General features: G+C 41.2%; 1 protein-coding gene and 5 non-coding genes across 6 annotated transcripts in view; 5 read left to right on the top strand and 1 right to left on the bottom strand.

Moving 5' to 3' along the window:
* Window positions 1-22,319, bottom strand: part of LOC119967855 (probable G-protein coupled receptor 139) — a 150,318-nt gene that overhangs the window by 94,954 nt on the left and 33,045 nt on the right. The gene's annotated exons all lie outside the window — the stretch shown is intronic.
* On the top strand, window positions 1,119-1,191 carry trnak-uuu. The gene has a single exon. It is a non-coding gene; the product is annotated as a tRNA-Lys (tRNA).
* trnat-agu lies at window positions 1,635-1,708 on the top strand. The gene has a single exon. It is a non-coding gene; the product is annotated as a tRNA-Thr (tRNA).
* Window positions 4,056-4,139, top strand: trnak-uuu. The gene has a single exon. It is a non-coding gene; the product is annotated as a tRNA-Lys (tRNA).
* trnae-uuc lies at window positions 16,234-16,306 on the top strand. Its single transcript has one exon. It is a non-coding gene; the product is annotated as a tRNA-Glu (tRNA).
* trnak-uuu lies at window positions 17,883-17,955 on the top strand. The gene has a single exon. It is a non-coding gene; the product is annotated as a tRNA-Lys (tRNA).

The raw sequence follows: 22,319 nt of genomic DNA on the forward strand, positions 1-22,319 counted from the left end.
ACTTTCTATAAGCTACCCAGCCAGAATGGCGCCAGAGAACCCAGGTCAATGACCCCTAGGAACCGCCCCCGCCATCGAGAAACGACTCCAGGATAGGGGAATTCGAATGATATCGATTGGGAAAGATCCAATCGATACCTAGCAAGTGAAAGAGCCGGCCCCAAGGGGCACGGACCTCTAGGACCTATAAAAAGAAGGTCAAGCACATGATTCGGTCTGTTGCTTCCAGACTCCGGCCCAGATCAATTGCATTCTGACTCCGACCCCAGCCTCCAGATCCTGTCTTTCATCACCGGCCGTTGAGCATCAGCGATCTTTCAGTAAGTGCCAAACAGCGATCGCTATGTGACCCAGGCATTGCTTATACTCTTGCCGACTATTAGTGAACAGAAGGTGCAGTCCTGAAAGGAACAAAGGCCTTGTCCCCTGACCTTGCTGGTTCCTACTTAGATAAGTATTTAGTCGTTTAATAGTAGAAATAAGTACTAGTCCTTTAGCGTGTGAATGAGTATTTATTATATCTGTTATAATAAACACTAATTGTTTAGACTTATTGATCGGTGTTAAGACTTATTGCTTTGAACTTGACCTTGTTAACTTGTGACGGTGTCTCTGACGGCACCTGGTAATGCCTGAGCATAGATTCAGGTACAGAGCCAAACCAGTGTCAAGCACATGTCCTTTAAATGGAGGCGTGTTAATCACACTAACAGTAGAATGAGCAACAAAACTTTGCAATTTGCATAATTTGCTCCTTTACTAGATGAGTTTACATGCGTTCACGCTCTGCCACAACAAACATCAGATGACACCCTTTATTCTATCGCTAAAAATAAAATCTGTGTCTCTATTGCTTCCCACTCATCTCTCACCAATCAAAATGTAATCTTCAATGTCTCGAAGTACCAGTGCACGTCCCTGGGTAACAACAGTTGTCACATCACAAGCCACTGGTAAAAAGCAAGTACAAGCTGAAGAATTTGAGAAAGGGAGCCAAAGGAAGGCTGTCGCTCTGCTTGTGGGGAAAATGAGCAGGAGAGGCTGTGTTACCAATGAAGAAAATTCAAAAGGTACAATATGAGAGTTTGAAGTGAGCAATGAGGAATTTTTAAGAATGGGCCCTGGTAGCTCAGTCGGTAGAGCATCAGCCTTTTAATCTGAGGGCCCAGGGTTCAAGACCCTGTCAGGGCTTTCAGTTTGTCACAAGGCGCTTGCTCCCTAATGAACAGTAGGAAAAAAGAATAAAAAATGCAGGATGATTTATGAAAAGTGGAAGAATCGTGACAATGTTAGGTTTGCCAAATTGCAACAGCCATCAAGTAGTTTTGCTAGATTTTCGGTTAATGTAAAAACTCGCTCCTGGTCTTGTCCTGCATTATCCCACTATAGTTTTCTGGTCATGTTTAATCACTTCAAAATTCGTAAAATATTTCCTGTTTGTTTACTTCTTCCCTGCAGGACTGCTATAAATTAATAACTTTCAGAAATTACTGCAATTGTTACACTTTCAAAAGCCCATTGCAGATGTATATTTTAATTTGCACTCTCAAAGTCAGCATAAGAAATCAACAATACTGGTATTTAATCAAAATAATTGAAATCTGTTCTAAACTTGCAAGCCCACAATCAAGGTTGGTGCTGTGGCTTAGATGGTGAAAGCACCTGTCTAGTAAACAGGAGGTCCTGAGTTCAAATCTCAGCAGTGCCTTTGGGTCAAAGCTTGGAGCCTGTGAAGAAATGTTCCCAATTCAATGGTGAATGCAGAATATCTGTGGCACCGAACTTCTAGTTTGCTTTACCTTGATTTTTGTCAAACTTTATTCAACCTTCCATAGCTCCCATATTTCATGCAACTTCCATTTTCCTCACCTACTCCATTGCATGTACTCCTCGCTTCAGCTCTGAGTAAAGAAATGAAAATGAAAATCGCTTATTGTCACGAGTAGGCTTCAATGAAGTTACTGTGAAAAGCCCCTAGTCGCCACATTACGGCGCCTGTCCGGGGAGGCTGGTACGGGGATCACACGGATTTTAAACATTAACACTGTGTCTGGCTCCAAAGATATCCTCTCATTTTCTGAGCCTCAATCCTATCATTTTTAGACTCGCACGCAGAGTCGCAACTTGCGCAGTATTTTCCTTTGGATGCATGACAGGATTTACCTGAGGAATTCCAGAAGGAACATTTTGGCTGTTTCTCAGCGATATCTGTGAGCAACGATTGAATGATTAAATGCTTTACTCTGATGAAGAGTGACCCAGCCTCGAAATATTAGCTCGGTTCTCTCTTCACAGATGCTGCCAGACCCACTGACATTTTCCATCATTTACTGGGTTTTTTTCAGATTTCACATCCACAGTAATTTGCTTTTATATTGAACGATTTATGTTGCTGCATGTTAGCAAGAAGGAATCGGGCGGGATAAATGATGGGGCGTTTTCCATGAAGATGTGGTGCAGACACACTTTTACACCCTGAAACTTTGCAATTTGCATAATTTTCTCCTTTACTAGATGGGCTTACTTGCGTTCACGCTCTGCCACAACAAACATCAGATGACACCCTTTCTTCTATCTCTAAAAATAAAATCTGTGTCTCTGTTGCTTCCCACTCATCTCTCACCAATCAAAATGTAACCTTCAATGTCTCGAAGTACCAGTGCAGGTCCCTGGGTAACAACAGTTGTCACATCACAAGTCACTGGTAAAAAGCAAGTACGAGCTGAAGAATTTGAGAAAGGGATCCAAAGGAAGGCTGCCGCTCTGCTTGTGAGGAAAATGAGCAGGAGAGGCTGAATTACCAATAAAGAAAATTCAAAAGGTAGCTCAGTCGGTAGAGCATCAGACTTTTAATCTGAGAGCCCAGGGTTCAAGTCCTTGTCAGGGCTTTCAGTTTGTCTCAAGGCGCTTGCTCCCCAATGAACAGTAGGAAAAAAGAATAGAAAATGCAGGATGATTTATGAAAAGTGGAAGAATCGTGACAATGTTGGGTTTGCCAAATTGTAACAGCCATCAAGTAGTTTTGCTACATTTTCGGTTAATGTAAAAACTCGCTCCTGGTCTTGTCCTGCATTATGCCACTATAGTTTTCTGGTCATGTTTAATCACTTCAAAATTCGTAAAATATTTCCTGTTTGTTTACTTCTTCCCTGCAGGACTGCTATAAATTAATAACTTTCAGAAATTACTGCAATTTTTACACTTTCAAAAGCCCATTGCAGATGAATATTATAATTTGCACTCTCAAAGTCAGCATAAGAAATCAACAATACTGGTGTTTAATCAAAATAATTGAAATCTGTTCTAAACTTGCAAGCCTACAATCAAGGTTGGTGCTGTGGCTGAGATGGTTAAAGTGCCTGTCTAGTGAACAGGAGACTGTGAGTTCAAATCTCTGCAGTACTTTTGGGTCAAAGCTTGGAGCCTGTGAAGAAATGTTCATAATTCAATGGCGAATGCAGAACACGTTGGCAGAATATCTGTGGCATCGAACTTCTAGTTTGCTTTACCTTGATTTTTGTCAAACTTTATTCAACCTTCCATAGCTTCCATATTTCATGCAACTTCCATTTTCCTCACCTACTCCATTGCATGTACTCCTCGATTCAGCTCTGAGTTTTCAGCGTTTTCCATGAAGATGTGGTGCAGACACACTTTTACACCCTGAAACTTTGCAATTTGCATAATTTGCTCCTTTACTAGATGGGTTTACTTGCGTTCACGCTCTGCCACAACAAACATCAGATGACACCCTTTATTCTATCTCTAAAAATAAAATCTGTGTCTCTGTTGCTTCCCACTCATCTCTCACCAATCAAAATGTAATCTTCAATGTCTCGAAGTACCAGTGCAGGTCCCTGGGTAACAACAGTTCACATCACAAGTCACTGGTAAAAAGCAAGTACAAGCTGAAGAATTTGAGAAAGGGAGCCAAAGGAAGGCTGCCGCTCTGCTTGTGAGGAAAATGAGCAGGAGAGGCTGAATTACCAAGAATGAAAATTCAAAAGGTACAATATGAGAGTTTGAAGTGAGCAATGAGGATCTTTTAAGAATGGGCCCTGGTAGCTCAGTCGGTAGAGCATAAGACTTTTAATCTGAGGGCCCAGGGTTCAAGTCCCTGGGTAACAATATCTGTGGCATCGAACTTCTAGTTTGCTTTACCTTGATTTTTGTCAAACTTTATTCAACCTTCCATAGCTCCCATATTTCATGCAACTTCCATTTTCCTCACCTACTCCATTGCATGTACTCCTCGCTTCAGCTCTGAGTAAAGATCACACGTATTTGAAACATTAACACTGTGTCTGGCTCCAAAGATATCCTCTCATTTTCTGACCCACAATCCTATCATTTTTAGACTCGCACGCAGAGTCGCAGCTTCCGCAGTATTTTCCTTTGAATGCATGACAGGATTTACCTGAGGAAGTCCAGAAGGAACATTTTGGCTGTTTCTCAGCGATATCTGTGAGCAACGATTGAATAATTAAATGCTTTACTCTGATGAAGAGTGACCCAGCTTCGAAATATTAGCTCGGTTCTCTCTTCACAGATGCTGCCAGACCCACTGATATTTTCCATCATTTCCTGTTTTTTTTTCAGATTTCACATCCACAGTAATTTGATTTTATATTGAACGATTTATGTTGCTGCATGTTAGCAAGAACGAATCGGGTGGGATAAATGATAGGGCGTTTTCCATGAAGATGTGGTGCAGACACACTTTTGCAACCTGTAACTTTGCAATTTGCATAATTTGCTCCTTTACTAGATGGGTTTACTTGCGTTCACGCTCTGCCACAACAAACATCAGATGACACCCTTTATTCTATCTCTAAAAATAAAATCTGTGTCTCTGTTGCTTCCCACTCATCTCTCACCAATCAAAATGTCATCTTCAATGTCTCGATGTACCAGTGCAGGTCCCTGGGTAACAACAGTTGTCACATCACAAGTCACTGGTAAAAAGCAAGTACAAGCTGAAGAATTTGAGAAAGGGAGCCAAAGGAAGGCTGCCGCTCTGCTTGTGAGGAAAATGAGCAGGAGAGGCTGAATTACCAATGAAGAAAATTCAAAAGGTACAATATGAGAGTTTGAAGTGAGCAATGAGGAACTTTTAAGAATGGGCCCTGTGTAGAAGTCAGGTATTTTAAATACACTTAATATAGGTAAGTTAAATCCCAGTTTTAAAATGAAAGAAACATACAACTTCCAAACTCAGACATGAGTTTGGGAAAAACAGAACCACTGATAAAAACATCACATTCTTTCAAGGACAGGGGCTAAATCCCATGGGCTGTAAGGTGGAATAATTAAAGGCTCCATTGTTCTGATTTCAGTCCACTTGTGATAACAGCCTGAACCACATTCCATAACGTATGCAAGCCGAAACATTTTAGACTGTGTCAAAAAAACAGTTTATGATGAGATGACATAACGTCTTTAATTGTTGCAGATAAGCAACAATTGGAAGTGGCGTTGCATCGTGAGGATGGACGGCTTGTTATCAAATCAAATGTGTTTGAATATAGCTTAAACCAATTAGGATCATATTGGGGTGTGATCGGATCGCTTAAGACAGATATGAAATAGCATATCCATGGATGATTTGGCCACCATTTTAAAAAGAAAGTCAGAAAGACAGAAAGACAGAAGGACAGAAAGAAAGAGACAGAAAGAAAGAGACAGAGAGAACAAGACAGAAAGAGAGAGAGAGAGAAAGTAAAGGAAGAGAATTAGAAAAGAGTTCTGTATTCCTATTTAATTTTCATACTTTGACTTCAGCCTTTGACTTTTAAAGTTGTGTTCAGGCTATTATCTCAGAAGATAATTCCTGTGATTCTTTGAAGAAAATCAAATTGTCGACAAACTTCCTTTTAAATCATTTTCAAGTTGTAACCAATGAACTTCAAATAAAACAATTCTTATTTGCACCTGACAAGTTTTTAACTTGAATTTCTACTGAGTTTCAACAATGTCTCAACAACAACCGGCAACCGTAAACTGAACAAAACTTCACAAATCCGAAGATTCAACACTTGGCGTAGTCAGGCAGCGGGGGAGGAGTTCTGATACGACCTTCGGAGAGTTCGGAAAGCTTCGTGAGAAATCGGAGGAGGACCAGGCGATAACGGAAGCTTCGGGAATAATCGGAAGAGATCGGAAGACTGTCGGAATCCACGGCTAGACTGGGGTAAGAAATATCTTTTTCACCCATTCAAAGTCTTAAGGCCGCATCAATCAGTGCTTCGACCCCTGAAAAGGACATTTTTATAGACTGTATTAAATCAATGGTTGTTGAGACTAACGCAGCCTACACACAAAAAGTTAAGTGAAAGGTTGAATTTATGGCTGATCCAGTTGAAAGTATAGATTTAGACCCTTTGGAAGGCAGAAATTTACTCCCTACGACGGTAAAAGGAGGAACTGGGATACCAGATGTTTCCATTGAAGATATGTTGGGGGATTTTGGGTCTTTCTTTCGTAAACAATTTGACCTATGTGAACCCTCAAGAAAAATTGAATCAAAGTATAATATCCGCAGAGGACAGTGGTCCTTTGATAATATCAAGAGAGCATGGGGAAAAAGCACACGATTGCACAGTGCAGAACGTGTTAAATGGTCCCTGGCAATTATGGGACAATTACGCAGACAGCAAGAGATAATTAGTAAAAATAAAACTGATCATGAATATAGGACCACTAAAGTCCAACTAATTGCAGTTGTTGAAGAATTGCAAGATGCAAAAGCAAAACTTGAATCTGACGATGAAATTAGAACTGATTTGGAAAACAAAATCTCTGAACTCCAGCAGTTGCCTGTTCAAATAGCAGAAGTACAAAATCAAATTTTTGAAGTGGAATCAAAAAACCAACAGCTGCAATCAAAAACTGAGCAAATTGAACTTGAAAAGTACAAGTTAATTGAAGAAAAATGTGTTTTAGAAAAAGAATTGCGAGATGCAGAATTCAGTTTTGAACAGGATGATGCCAAATTCCAACAGTTATCTGTTCTATTAGCAGAATTACAAAATCAAATTTTTGAAGTGGAATCAAAAAACCAAAAGCTGCAAGCAAAAACTGAGCAAATTGAACTTGAAAAGTCCAAGTTAATTGAAGAAAACTGTGTTTTAGAAAGAGAATTGCGAGATGTAAAATCCAAATTTGAACAGGACGATGAACTTAGAACAGAATTGCAAAACAAAACTTCTAAACTCCAGCAGTTATCTGTTCAAATAGAGTTCCAAGATCAAATTTTTGAAGTAGAGTCAAAATACAAACAGTTGCAATCAAAAACTGATCAAACTGAACTTGAAAATTCCAAGTTAATTGAAGAAAAATGTGTTTTAGAAAAAGAATTGCAAGATACAACAGCAAAACTTGAACATTATGATGAAATTGGAACAGAATTGCAAAACAAAACTTCTAAACTCCAGCAGTTATCTTCTCAAATAGCAGAATTACAAAATCAAATTTTTGAAGTGGAGTCAAAATACCAAAAGTTGCAATCAAAAACTGAGAGAATTGAACTTGAAAAGTACAAGGTAATGGAACAAAAATGTGTTTTAGAAAGAGACTTGCAAGCTGCAGAATCTAAACTTGAACATTATGATGAAATTGGAACTGAATTGCAAAACAAAACCTCTAAACTCCAGAAGTTATCTATTCAAACAGCAGAATTACAAGATCAAATTTTTGAAGTAGAGTCAAGATATCAAAGGTTGCAATCAAAAACTGAGCGAATTGAATATGATAATTGCAAGTTAATCGAAAAAAGATATGTTTTTAAAAATGATTTAAACACTGCCACTAAAGCGGCAAGGTCCTAAAAGACTGGATTCAAATAGCAGCTGAAGTAACACAAACTCAACAAGCAGCCCACCTAGTGGCACAATTGGCAAATGCACAGCCGAGATCAAGTGTCATGAATAAATTAATTCCTCTGCCAAATGAATCAGACGAAGATAGTGTTCCTACAAAGCGTAATACTAAATTAATTCAACTAGCCCCTTTAAAACGCAAACGGGTTAGAGTTGGAAGCAAAAAAATAGAGGAAGAAGGTGAAACTATCTCTAGAAACATATTTGATCATCAATGGACTCAGGAACCAGCAGAGCCTGCACAAATTGACGAATGGTCCAAAAATCTCCCACATCCTAAAAAGGGTGGTATGTCCACATGGAATGGAATTAACAGATTAAAATCCATTTACAGTCTCCACCCATTTGATGGAGTACATGTTCTAACTATCATGCTTGGTACTCGCGTAATTTCAACCCTTAGAACTGAGGTGGAATATGCCCTTGGAGACGATTTGCAAAATTTAGACGCTGGTTGGCTAGCAATCAGGGATTGGCTATTAACATATCGCCCCCCGAGGACCGATTGGTCTAAGATCACATCTTGCATTCAAAAAAGTAATGAAGATATTCAGGATTTTGAGGACCGATTTTTACAGACTTGGATGGAATATTCGGGAATGACACTTACAGACGAAACTGACACACGGGATGCAAGCAATTTAAATCCATTAAAAACGGGTTTTGTAGCCGGTATTAAACCTGAAGTTTCTGATGCCTTGAATTTGGTTTTACCATCTTGGGCCAAAACTGGCACATACCGAGACATAGTTGACCGGTGCATTCAGATAGATCGTGGTTTACGCAATCGGACAAGCTCATTAGCAGTGACTAAAACACCACCACAAGATTCAGGGCAAACATGTACCCTGGCTCCATTAAAATCACGTAAGGAAAATATACCACAATGTCTTTACTGCGGTAAAGTAGGACACTGGATGGCAAAATGCTATCTTAAACCACGGATGGATTCGAGTGATGATAATGAGGTAGACAATTTTCACTACAATACATTTCCACCTTGTGGTCAACCACGTAATGCACACAAACAAGATGCACCTAGGGTAACGTTCCAACAAGACAGACACAGACTTACGTACAGGGATTCTAAAACCTCCCAACCTTATCCACGTAGGGAGGAACCTTACCCACGTAGGGAGGAACCTTACCCACGTAGGGAGGAACCTTACCCACGTAGGGAGGAATCTTACCCATGTAGGGAGAAATCTTACCCACATGGGGACGAACCGTACCCACGTAGGAGTCTACACGATGATAACAATGCTATGAATTAAATGTTAAACAGCTGTCCTCCAGCTCAAAGACGTTCTCTGTGTGATAATTCAAAAAACTACTAGACCCCACTCTTGATGATTCTCTCCATTTCTCTCTACATGCACTTTTGCAGCAGAAAAATGATGGATTATATATTTCATTAAGAGTGGAAGGTATTGATATCGATTTTCTATTTGATACTGGAGCTGAACTTACCTGTGTTACTGAACAGAATGCTGCTTTCTTTCCCCTGACTTCAGAGAAAATTGAAGCTTTGGCTGCAGGAGGAGACTCTGTCCCTCTTCGGAAGACTATACCACTGCTCTTAGAATTTGGACCACATCAACTGATAGCGTCAATATGGGTAGGTCCGGTAACACAAGCACTTCTAGGTATGGACATCTTATCACAACTAAATTCTTCACTCAATTTCAATAATGGGAAAATTACCTGGTCCATTAGACACATAAAAAAAGATGAAATACAACATCATCCAATTTGGGCAATTGACAAAAATGATTGTGGTCTTTTGAAAATGGACCCAGTTACTTTCATGGGATCAGCTCCACCTTGTACCAAACAATACCCCATTAGCAAAACGTCAATTCAAGGTATTCTACCTATAATAAAACAACTTGAAGAAAGGGATATTTTAGTGCGTATTCACAGTTCATCAAACAGCCCTGTATGGCCTGTGAAAAAGGCTAATGGTACATGGCGCCTTACTATTGACTACAGAAAGGCAAATCAATTCATTGTCAGAAAAGCTCCTTTAGTGGCAGATCCGTCTACAATTTTTAACTCTTTAACTCCTGACCTTCAGTGGTTTTCAGTCATTGATATGGCAAATGGCTTCTGGTCAGTACCATTAGCTAATCAAGTACAACCATGGTTTGCTTTTACAGTCAATCAACAACAGTACACATGGACTAGACTACCGCAAGGTTTTCACAATAGCCCAACTGTTTACCACATGGCTCTGCAGAATCACATCAGGCAACTGCCTGATCTGCCTTCAACCATTATTCAGTATGTAGATGATGTTCTGTTAGCCTCCATCAATAAAGATGGCCATGAAAAGGACTTACGGGTGGTCTTGAACCACCTCAGTGCAAATGGTCACAAAGCTAGCTTTGCAAAAGCACAAATTACCCAGGAAGAAGTTGTTTACTTGGGACAGAAAATTTCCAAAGGCAAAAGGGAACTTACTCAGAACAGAACAGCTGCCATCAAAGCAGCTAAAGAACCCTCAACTGTACAGGAAGTCTGATCTTTCTTGGGACTCTGTAATTTTAACAGAAATTTGATTGATTCTTATACTCAGTTATGCCAGCCATTGAATGATCTTCTAAAAGGAAACAGAAAATCAAAAGATTGAGTTAAACTCAATTCTGAACAAAACAATCATTTCTGAATTTGAAAAAGGTCCTGTGTTCAGCGCCAGCCTTAGGTATTCCAAACAACGGAAAACCTTTTACCATGTTTGTTCATGAAAGAGATGGTTACATGACTGCAGTACTAGCTCAAGAACATGGTGATCAGTTAAGACCAGTTGGGTACTATTCCCTTAAACTTGACAATGTGGCACTAGCATTTGGCAGTTGCTTACGAGCCATGGAAGCTACATGTCGAGCTGTAATGATTACATCTGGACTTGTTCTAGACCAAAAGTTAATCATTAAATGTCCACATTCAGTCCATTCTCTACTATCCATGAACAGAGTGTCACAAGTTACATCAGCTAGATGGACTAGATGGACAGCAGTTTTGGAAGCTCCCAACCTATATTTTCACAAAGCCAGTCCTGTAAACCCATCGTCCTTGCTCCCGCTTCCCGAGGAACAAGGGAAGGGAGAGAGAGAAGTACATGACTGTGTGAAAATAATAGAGGAAATGGGAGAAGTACGCTTAGTAGAAGAAGAGCCACTACAGAACCCAGATTTAATCGTATTCACAGATGGTTCCTCTTTTATTGACAAGGGTATCAGGAAAGCTGGGTGGGCAGTCACAAGCCCATACGAAGTATTAGCTGAAGGAGGTTTGCCCCCAGCTACATCAGCTCAGCAGGCCGAATTAAAGGCACTTACAGAAGCATGTCATGTGGCAAGAGATAAAACTGCTAACATCTATACTGACTCCAGATATGGTTTTGGAGTAGCACATGATGTTGGCCAACTGTGGAGAAAAAGAGGATTTCTCACAACAGCAGGTACACCTATCCGAAATGGAAAGGAAGTACGAGATCTTCTAGAAGCTATGACCTTGCCCAAAGAAGTATCAGTTCTAAAATGTAAAGCCCATACTCATGAGGACACTATGGAAGCAAGAGGAAATGCTCTTGCGGACCAAGCAGCAAGGGAAGCTGCCTCCCTTTTGTTGCACGTTTTGCTATGGGCGTAAAACGCGTTTATTGGGGGGTATTAACTTCCAAGTGCTTAACACCACTAGGCTCTGTCTTATGTATTTATTCAGCTTTAGGAGTCGCCAGTTGCCGTATAGACAACGTCACGAGTATTCCAAGGTCAAGTTCAAAGTAATAAAGACGATACACCGATTAGTAAGGTCCAAACGATAATATTTATTATACAGTAATAATAAATATTCATGCACACACTAAGAGACTAAGCTATGACTAAACTAAAGTAATCAGAATACTTATCTAACAGGAACAGGCAAGGTCAGGGAGCGAGGCCTTCGTCCTGGTCTTGGGCTGCAACCTTCAGCAAGCGTTCTGGTCACTGGGGGTTCTAGCGGGCTTAGTTCGCGTAGCGAGCGTCGTACTGGCACTTACGGTTCGGCGGCTGGTGCTCGACGGCTGGAGTCAGATTGGATCTTCAAGGTCTTGGTCAGAGCCGGAGCACGGAAAAGCAGACCGGACAACACGAGGTCCCTGTCTTTTATAGGGATCCCATTGTCCTTCCCTCTTCTTGGGCGGGCTTTACCTATTGGGTCAATTCCTCATCGATACTGTTTTAATTCCCCAATGCGAGGGGGTCTCCGTGATGGGGGGGGGGGCGTTTCTTATGCCCTTTTGTTTGGAGGTTTCTGGTGCCTCGATGTCTGGGCCTTGATTCAAATGTGTCCATTCAGAATCAAATGTATCTATTGTGTGGGTGTTCAGGTCTGATTGCCTCATTAGCATGCAAAGCGTTTTGCCATTTGCACCTAGCTAAGGTCTTCTCACCTGAGCCCAAACTGATTTCTGCTGCTTGCAGAATGCAAAATGCTCTCTTTGCAGACTGCTGTTCTGGCAAAACTGTCTGTTTCCCTGCAGACTTAGCGCTTGGCTTATTTTGTAGCTCAGCGTCCATTTTAGGTGGCTACACTTTGTGCCTCTCATTGGCATCAGGAATTCAGTCACATTTACAAATTGGGAGTAACCACCTTATTACATGATTTACGTGAAATGCAGAATGATTGTACAAAGGAAGAAAAATGGAAATGGTTAGAATCAGGTATTCAACCGTATGATGATGAAATTTGGAGAGAAGTTCAAACTTGTAAACCAGTCGCACCGCAATCACTAATGCCCTTCTTAGCTCAACAAATTCATTCATGGGGACACATATCACCTCAACAAATGATGGATCGATTCCATAGAAGTTGGTGTGGTAAAGGATTCAAAAAACATGCACAATTGGTAGCAAACTGATGTGTAACCTGCCAAAAGAATAACTTGGGTCCTATAACATCAATGCCTCAATTAAGAGCTCCTGCTCCTGCAGGTCCATTCCAGGACTTACAAGTAGATTACATCACTCTTCCTAAATGTCAACAGTACAATGACGTCCTTGTAATAGTGGATAAATTCTCCAGATGGGTGGAAGCTGCTCCAGCTAGAAGAGGGACAGCTGCCCATACAGCCAAAGTGCTATGCAAAGACTTTATTCCTGGATGGGGAGTACCAGCTAGCATTGACTCAGACAATGGAACCCACTTTACAGGAGCTGTTTGTAGGGAAGTCTGTAAACTACTAAACATTAACTGGAATTTACACTGTCCTTATCATCCACAATCATCAGGACAAGTGGAACGTATGAATCGAACTTTGAAAGAAAGACTGCCTAAATACAGCCAGGAAGGCATGAATTGGGTCCAAGCTTTGCCAATATTATTATGCAGCATTAGAGCAACACCAAATAGAACAACAGGCCTGAGCCCTTTTGAAATCATCACAGGCAGACCAATGTCTCTGCCAGGAACTATTGACTTGAGGAAAGCAGACTGTCATTTAATGAGTGATGCTTTGCTGTCTTACTGTCAAAATCTAACAAAAATGCTGTTAGCTTTGCTTCTCAACAGGTGTTAGCTGCGTGGGGCGATCCTCCGGAGGGTGGACACGACCTGGTGCCCGGTGAAGAAGTGTACGTCAAAAAGCTGCAAAAGGAACCTTTGGGATCAAAGTGGGAAGGTCCTTTCGTAATCCTTCTCACCACCCAATCCGCTGTTAAGTTAAAAGGAAAGAAAAGTTGGATTCACGCATCGCACGTGAAGCGCGCGTCCAAGTAAAATGTTTGCCGCAATTTTAATTTTCAGTTATTTGATTGACTTTGTGAATGTTGTATCAGAAATGAATAAGAACACATTCCTTTACACAGCTAAGATATATGCTGAAAACTTTAACATTTCTAATTGTTGGGTATGCATTGCAACCCCTACTAACTCAGGGGAGGGTATTCCCTTTCTAACTATTCCCTTTAATGCTTCAGAAACAGCAGAATGGTACATCTATCAAAGTGTCACTCGCTCTGTGGTGACCCGTTCTGGAGCATATACATGTGAAAATGGGAGGTACCAGGTTGACATCCAAAAATCTATTAACTTATGGAAATCTGCAGGCTATCCACTAAACACCTTTTCAGGATGGCACCAACTTCAATTTAACCCTGACAAAAAACCTCAACATCTTAACCTCCCAACTAATATTAAACAAAAAGGATCAATTTGCCTCATCAGTAAGGACCCTAAAGGGATACCAATGGGTATTAGTAATTGTACTAACTATGTAGATGTTAACACAGCTTTTAAATGTACTAACGACCGCTTAGAAAGAGTTATGCGGTCCTCAAGGATAACAGGCATACCTAACCTCAGAAATAATAAAACATTCGAAGACCAATGGCTCTTAGAATATATTTAGTCATATTCTGCTTATAATGGAACTTATTTTATTTGTGATGATAAAGCATATCCCTGGCTCCCAAGATCCTGGTCAGGATCTTGCTATTTAGGATCCATGGTACCTGCCATTCGTCATGTGACTAATCTCCTGCATATTTCAGAAATGACTGTTCAAAGAAAAAAACGTTCTATCACCTTTAGAGATGCAATTTTTGCTAGAATCATTCCTTTCTATTGGGAAGTAAGGATGGAGAATGAGTTAAATAAAATAACAACCATCATACAAAATGTGGCAGAATACACTGCCACTGCCCTAGACAAAATCTCTGACGAAATGCGAACAATTCGAACCGTGGTATTGCAAAATCGAATGGCACTTGACTATGTGCTAGCCAAAACCGGTGGCACGTGCGCCCTGATTGGTGCAGAATGTTGCACTTTCATTCCTGATAACTCTGAAGAAGTTAAAGATTTGGTATTACATATCCAAAAAGGAATCAAAAAACTTGATCCATCCCAAGTTCTCTCTCTCTGGGATAGAATTTGCGGGTGGTTTGGACACACAGGAATGTCCATAATGAGAATAATCCTATTCTCCTGTGCAGCTGGATTCATCATTTATATGACATACCAATGTGCTCCGTGCATCAAAGAACTATTCGCTAAGCGCAGGGGGCCAACTGTCAGAATGATTCACACTAACCCTACTGCACCCCCAATTGATGAATTTGAGGTGAAATACTTTTGTTGAAATGTTAACCGTAATATTATCAATCAATTATTTGTATAATCTATTAATACTGAATCTGTAGCATCAAATTTGACTAATTCATTAATTGTTATTTTGTAATAATGATTCTTTAAGAATTTTAATGATTATTGTTGAAATACTTGTTGCAATGCTAAGTTTCCATTCTATTGTTTAATTTCTGCAATGACAATATGAATGAATTATTCTTTGCGCTTTTTACCTATCCTATCGCTTTAATGATATCTTTTATCTTATTCTGATATATCTCACTTGATCATTCGATTTATCAAAGGGGCGACTGTAGAAGTCAGGTATTTTAAATACACTTAATATAGGTAAGTTAAATCCCAGTTTTAAAATGAAAGAAACATACAACTTCCAAACTCAGACATGAGTTTGGGAAAAACAGAACCACTGATGAAAACATCACATTCTATCAAGGACAGGGGCTAAATCCCATGGGCTGTAAGGTGGAATAATTAAAGGCTCCATTGTTCTGATTTCAGGCCACTTGTGATAACAGCCTGAACCACATTCCATAACGTATGCAAGCCGAAACATTTTAGACTGTGTCAAAAAAACAGTTTATGATGAGATGGCATAACGTCTTTAATTGTTGCAGATAAGCAACAATTGGAAGTGGCGTTGCATCGTGAGGATGGACGGCTTGTTATCAAATCAAATGTGTTTGAATATAGCTTAAACCAATTAGGATTATATTGGGGTGTGATCGGATCGCTTAAGACAGATATGAAATAGCGTATCCATGGATGATTTGGCCACCATTTTAAAAAGAAAGACAGAAAGACAGAAGGACAGAAGGACAGAAAGAAAGAGACAGAAAGAAAGAGACAGAGAGAAAGAGACAGGAAAGAGACAAAGAGAACAAGACAGAAAGAGAGAGAGAGAGAGAAAGTAAAGGAAGAGAATTAGAAAAGAGTTCTGTATTCCTATTTCATTTTCATACTTTGACTTCAGCCTTTGACTCTTAAAGTTGTGTTCAGGCTATTATCTCAGAAGATAATTCCTGTGATTCTTTGAAGAAAATCAAATTGTCTACAAACTACCTTTTAAATCATTTTCAAGTTCTAACCAATGAACTTCAAATAAAACAATTCGTATTTGCACCTGACAAGTTTTTAACTTGAATTTCTGCTTAGTTTCAACAATGTCTCAACAACAACCGGCAACCGTAAACTGAACAAAACTTCACAAATCTGAAAATACAACACACTGGTAGTTCAGTCGGTAGAGCATCAGACTTTCAATCTGAGGGCCCAGGGTTCAAGTCCCTGTCAGGGCTTTCAGTTTGTCTCAAGGTGCTTGCTCCCCAATGAACAGTAGGAATAAAAAATACAGGATGATTTATGAAAAGTGGAAGAATCGTGGCAATGTTGGGTTTACCAAATTGCAACAGCCATCAAGAAGTTTTGCTAGATTTTCGGTTAATGTAAAAACTCGCTCCTGGTCTTGTCCTGCATTATACCACTATCGTTTTCTGGTCATGTTTAATCACTTCAAAATTCGTAAAATATTTTCTGTTTGTTTACTTAATCCCTGCAGGACTGCTATAAATTAATATCTTTCAGAAATTACTGCAGTTTTTACAGTTTCAAAAGCCCATTGCAGATGAATATATAAATTTGCACTCTCAAAGTCAGCATAAGAAATCAACAATACTGGTGTTTAATCAAAATAATTGATATCTGCTCTAAACTTGCAAACTCACTTTCAAGGTTGGTGCTGTGGCTTAGATGGTTAAAGCGCCTGTCTTGTAAGCAGGTGATCATGAGTTCAAATTGCAGCAGGTGCCTTTGGGTCAAAGCTAGGAGCCTGTGAAGAGATGTTCCCAATTCAATGGTGAATGCTGAACACGTCGGCAAAATATCTGTGGCACCGAGCTTCTAGTTTGCTTTACCTTGATTTTTGTCAAACTTAATTCAACCTTCCATAGCTCCCATATTTCATGCAACGTCCATTTTCCTCACCTACTCCATTGCATGTACTCTTCGCTTCAGCTCTGAGTAAAGATCACACAGATTTGAAACATTAACACTATGTCTGGCTCCAAAGATATCCTCTCATTTTCTGAGCCTCAATCCTATCTTTTTTAGCTTCTCACGCAGAGTCGCAGCTTCCGCAGTATTTTCCTTTGAATGCATGACAGGATTTACCTGAGGAATTCCAGAAGGAACATTTTGACTGTTTCTCAGCGATATCTGTGAGCAACGATTGAATGATTAAATGCTTTACTCTGATGAAGAGTGACCCAGCCTCGAAACATTAGCTCGGTTCTCTCTTCACAGATGCTGCCAGACCCACTGATATTTTCCATCATTTCCTGTTTTTTTTTCAGATTTCACATCCACAGTAATTTGCTTTTATATTGAACGATTTATGTTGCTGCATGTTAGCAAGAACGAATCGGGCGGGATAAATGATGGGGCGTTTTCCATGAAGATGTGGTGCAGACACACTTTTACTCCCTGAAACTTTGCAATTTGCATAATTTGCTCCTTTACTTGATTCTTTTACTTGCGTTCATGCTCTGCCACAACAAACATCAGATGACACCCTTTATTCTATCTCTAAAAATAGAATCTGTGTCTCTGTAGCTTCCCACTCATCTCTTACCAAACTAAATGTAATCTTCAATGTCTCAAAGTACCAGTGCAGGTCCCTGGGTAACAACAGGTGTCACATCACAAGTCACTGGTAAAGAGCAAGTACAAGCTGAAGAATTTGCGAAACGAACCCAAAGGAAGTCTGCCGATCTGCTTGTGAGGAAAATGAGCAGGAGAGGCTGAATTACCAAATAAGAAAATTCAAAAGGTACAATATGAGAGTTTGAAGTGAGCAATGAGGAATTTTAAGAATGGGCCCTGGTAGCTCAGTCGGCAGAGCATCAGACTTTTAATCTGAAGGCCCAGGGTTCAAGTCCCTGTCAAGGCTTTCATTTTGTCTCAAGGCGCTTGCTCCCCAATGAACAGTCGGAAAAAAGAATAAAAAATGCAGGATGATTTATGAACAGTGGAAGAATCGTGACAATGTTGTGTTTGCCAAATTGCAACAGCCATCAAGAAGTTTTGCTAGATTTTCAGTTAATGTAAATACTTGCTCCTGGTCTTGTCGTGCATTGTACCTCTATAGTTTTCTGGTCATGTTTAATCATTTCAAAATTCGTAAAATATTTCCTGTTTGTTTACTTCTTCCCTGCAGAACTGCTATAAAATAATAACTTTCAAAAATTACTGCAATTTTTACAGTTTCAAAAGCCCATTGCAGATGAATATTTTAATTAACACTCAAAGTCAGCATAAGAAATCAACAATACTGGTGTTTAATCAAAATAATTGAAATCTGTTCTAAACTTGCAAACCTGCTTTCAATTTTGGCGCTTTGGCTTAGATGGTTAAAGTGCCCGTCTTGCAAACAGGTGATCCTGAGTTCAAATCTCAGTAGTTCCTTTGGGTCAAAGCTATGAGCCTGTGAAGTGTTGCACGTTTTACTTTGGGTGTAAAACGCGTTTATTGGAGTGTATTAACACGCCTCCGTAAGGTCGTGTGCTTAACACTACTAGGCTCTGTTCTATGTATTTATTCAGCTTAGGAGTCGCCAGGTGCCGTATAGACACCGTCACGAGTATTCCAAGGTCAAGTTCAAAGTAATAAAGACGATACACCGATTAGTAAGGTCCAAACGATCAATATTTATTATACAGTTATAATAAATACTCATGCACACACTAAGAGACTAAGCTATGACTAAACTAAAGTAATCAGAATACTTATCTAACAGGAACAGGCAAGGTCAGGGAGCGAGGCCTTCGTCCTGGTCTTGGGCTGCAACCTTCAGCAAGCGTTCTGGTCACTGGGGGTTCTAGCGGGCTTAGTTCGCGTAGCGAGCGTCGTACTGGCACTTACGGTTCGGCGGCTGGAGTCAGGATGTAGCTTCAAGGTCTTGGTCAGGGCCGGAGCACGAAACAACAGTGCGGAGCCGGGGCAGACCTGGGTCGAAGTTAAGCCGGAGCAAAAAACAGACCGGACAACACGAGGTCCCTGTCTTTTATAGGGATCCCAATGTCCTTCCCTCTTCTTGGGCGGGCTTTAACCTTTGGTTATCTATTGGGTCAATTCCTCATCGATACTGTTTGAATTCCCCAATGCGAGGGGGTCTCCGTGATGGGGGGGCGTTTCTTATGCCCTTTTGTTTGGAGGTTTCTGGTGCCTCGATGTCTGGGCCTTGGTTCGAATGTGTCCATTCAGAGTCAAATGTTTCCATTGTGTGGGTGTTCAGGTCTGATTGCCTCATTAGTATGCAAAGCGTTTTGCCATTTGCACCTAACTAAGGTCTTCTCACCTGAGCCCAAACTGGTTTCTGCTACTTGCAGAATGCAAAATGCTCTCTTTGCAGACTGCTGTTTTGGCTAAACTGCCTGTTTCTCTGCAGTCTTAGCGCTTGGCTTACTTTGTAGCTCAGCGTCCATTTTAGGTGGCTACATTCCCTCCTTGTGATCCTCACAATCCAAATATTGCGAAGGATCACCTATGTACGTCGCCTTGAGTGCATCTGGGTTGCCTTCTTTGTGTCCCCTGACCTCTTGCCAGTTCCTGGGCTACTCTATCTTAAACTATGGGAAGAAAATTTTTTTTTTACCTTACATCTCTACTTGGCGCTATGTCACAGGGGACATGCATTACCAAACTGGGAACCTCTACCTATCACAATTAGCCTTAACTTAACTTAAACATTTCCTCACACTCTAAAACCTTAACCATTCACACCACAACATCACACTTCCTAACTCGGCAGTCGAGTATAGGACAATATAATACAGGGTCGAACTTTATTTACAGAGTGCTTTAATCAGTGAGGGGCTGAGGGGCTTGGTGAAATCCGAAGATGGGAGATTGAACTCCATAGACGGTTGAGGGGCAGGAACGGGAGGCTCTCCTCTTCCACTTCCTCAACCTGAGGGTCTGTACCAGTATAATGAGGATCGCAATCACCAGTAGTGATTCGATTACGTATGACATGGAGTACCATGTCATAAATTTTGTGCACCAGGTCTGAACCTCACTGATCAGAGCTGAGCACTGGGGAGTGGCTGTAAGGGAAACATTTACTGTGGGGGTTGTGGGGGAAACGTGTCTTGTTTCCACACATGCAAATACAACATTTAAAAGCAATAGGTGAGCTTCCATCATCTTCAACTTGTTCTTCCTTCTTTCTTCCTCCTGTATGGACAATCCTTGCTTCGATCCCTGTCTCGTCCTTCGAAAGCTATGGGATCAAGCACAGTATCTGTCAATACAGCTTAATTTCCGTACTTGTTAGTGTATCTGTCTTTCAATTCCAATTGACCCATTAAAAATGACTGGCCAAGTCACACCCTGTGACTCCCCTCATTTTTTTTTTTTCAAAAGCGAATTTGAAGACCAGAATACACCTAACAATCCTTCCTTCTGCGAGCCGTCTCGCAGGCGTTGCTAGTTTACCATCCGAATGTTACCGGATGTAAATAGCATGTGGGATGGCGGCCGAAGGGCTACCTAACTGAAATGAAAACAAAATTTTGAAAGAAACGTCCGAATGAGTTGCGTATGGGCTGCGACGGGTACGAGTTGGATGGGATCCCCGGGTAGGGCGTGCTGTGCCATACCCGAGCTTGGCTGACCAAGGTTGGTTCTCAGACAGGGCGGGTCCTCAGTGCCGTTTGTCCACTGCCTGAGTAACCTGGATTAAAACGGGTACGAATGTGTTAACCGTGACTTGCAGCCTCTATTCACCGAATAGAGGGGCACATAAAAACAAGGGAGCCAAGATGCTCCCACTGAGGACTGAACTGAAGTTCTCAGAGATATCTGCGGACAAACTATTGGGTGTGTAAGGCGGTCATAAGCCTTACAACTTTGAAAAGATCTCCAATCAAACTGGTTTTTTTTTGGAACCGAAGTTCTCAAAGGTATCGGTGGACAAACTAACGTGTGTGTGAGGTGGTCACAATCTTTTCAGCTGAAAAGAAGATGTCCATCCTCCAACTGAACCATTTACATTCCTGAAAGACAAACAAACATACGTGCAGGTTCCATCAGAAAGGACATCGCTTCCCTCAAACGATTCCTATTTTACATCATCTGGACACCTCACTTTTCCTCTGTCTCTGTGAACAGGGTCACAAAGGGGTTGCCGTATCGGGATTCAGACACCGTGTCGTCCTGCTCTCCCGGATCCCACACCCTTGTGTGGATCAGGCATGATATTTTTGAATTGTGTGACCGGGGGTCACTTTCATCGTTGCGGACAAGTCTGTATGAATTGTCCCTGTGCCATAGTGTTGTGTCAAGTGTGTTGTCGGGGTCGGGTGGTGGTTCTGGGTTTTTAAGGTAAGTGACTTCCATGGGGTCACTGGAGTCGGGGTCGTAGTTGGTGCAGTGTGGACTGTATGGCTGTGTGCTGTCGCTGTCCTCAGAGTCAGTGTCTGTCCTGCTGTCTCTGCTGTGGCAGCTTGTGGGCGTTTCGGGGCGTGGTCTGTCGTGGTCAGTGGGCGGAGTCGTAGGCGAGTCCGTTGATGAACTGGTCTGTGAGGGGGATGGTGGAAAGGTGTCTCTGGTGGGTGGGGTGAAGTGTTCTGCTGCATCTAGCAGGACATGATGAGCATGGTTAGACTGTGTTCCATATGCTTTAAGCTGGTTGATGTGAAACCACGCAGTCTTCCCATTAGGATATTTTATCCTGTAAACTGAGGGGCTAATTTTATCCGAAATTGAGTATGGACCGGAATATTTTGGAGCCAAAAAACTGCTGGGGTTGTAAACAGATAACATTACCTGTTGCCCAACCTGGAATTCTGTGGGGTGAACAGTCTTGTCAAAGCACGCAGTGCTTTGCTGACGTCGTTTGCCTAGTCGAACTGCGGCTGCGAGCTGTGCAGACCTCACAGTCTCAACTAGGTCTTTAACTGCTCTTTCATGGGTGAGGGCCGTTACTTCGGGGCTAGTCATGTCCAGTCCTAAAAGGAATTCTGTACCTTTCATAGGGCGTCCGGTCATGAGTTCGTGTGGTGTGTAATCTGTGGAAGTGGAGACAGTGTTCCTTATGAACATGAGTGCAAATGGGAGCACTGAATCCCATGTGGAGTTGTTCTCTTGAACCATTTTCCTAAGGGTAGTTTTTAGGGTCCGATTCATGCGCTCCACAATCCCGCTGGACTGTGGATGATACGCAATGTGGAAATTTTGTTTGATGCCAAATATTGTCAGGACGCTCTTCATGACACGTCCTGTAAAATGAGATCCCTGGTCCGAATCAATGCT

The sequence above is a fragment of the Scyliorhinus canicula genome, chromosome 6 (assembly GCF_902713615.1).
Source record: "Scyliorhinus canicula chromosome 6, sScyCan1.1, whole genome shotgun sequence".
NCBI lineage: Eukaryota > Metazoa > Chordata > Chondrichthyes > Carcharhiniformes > Scyliorhinidae > Scyliorhinus > Scyliorhinus canicula.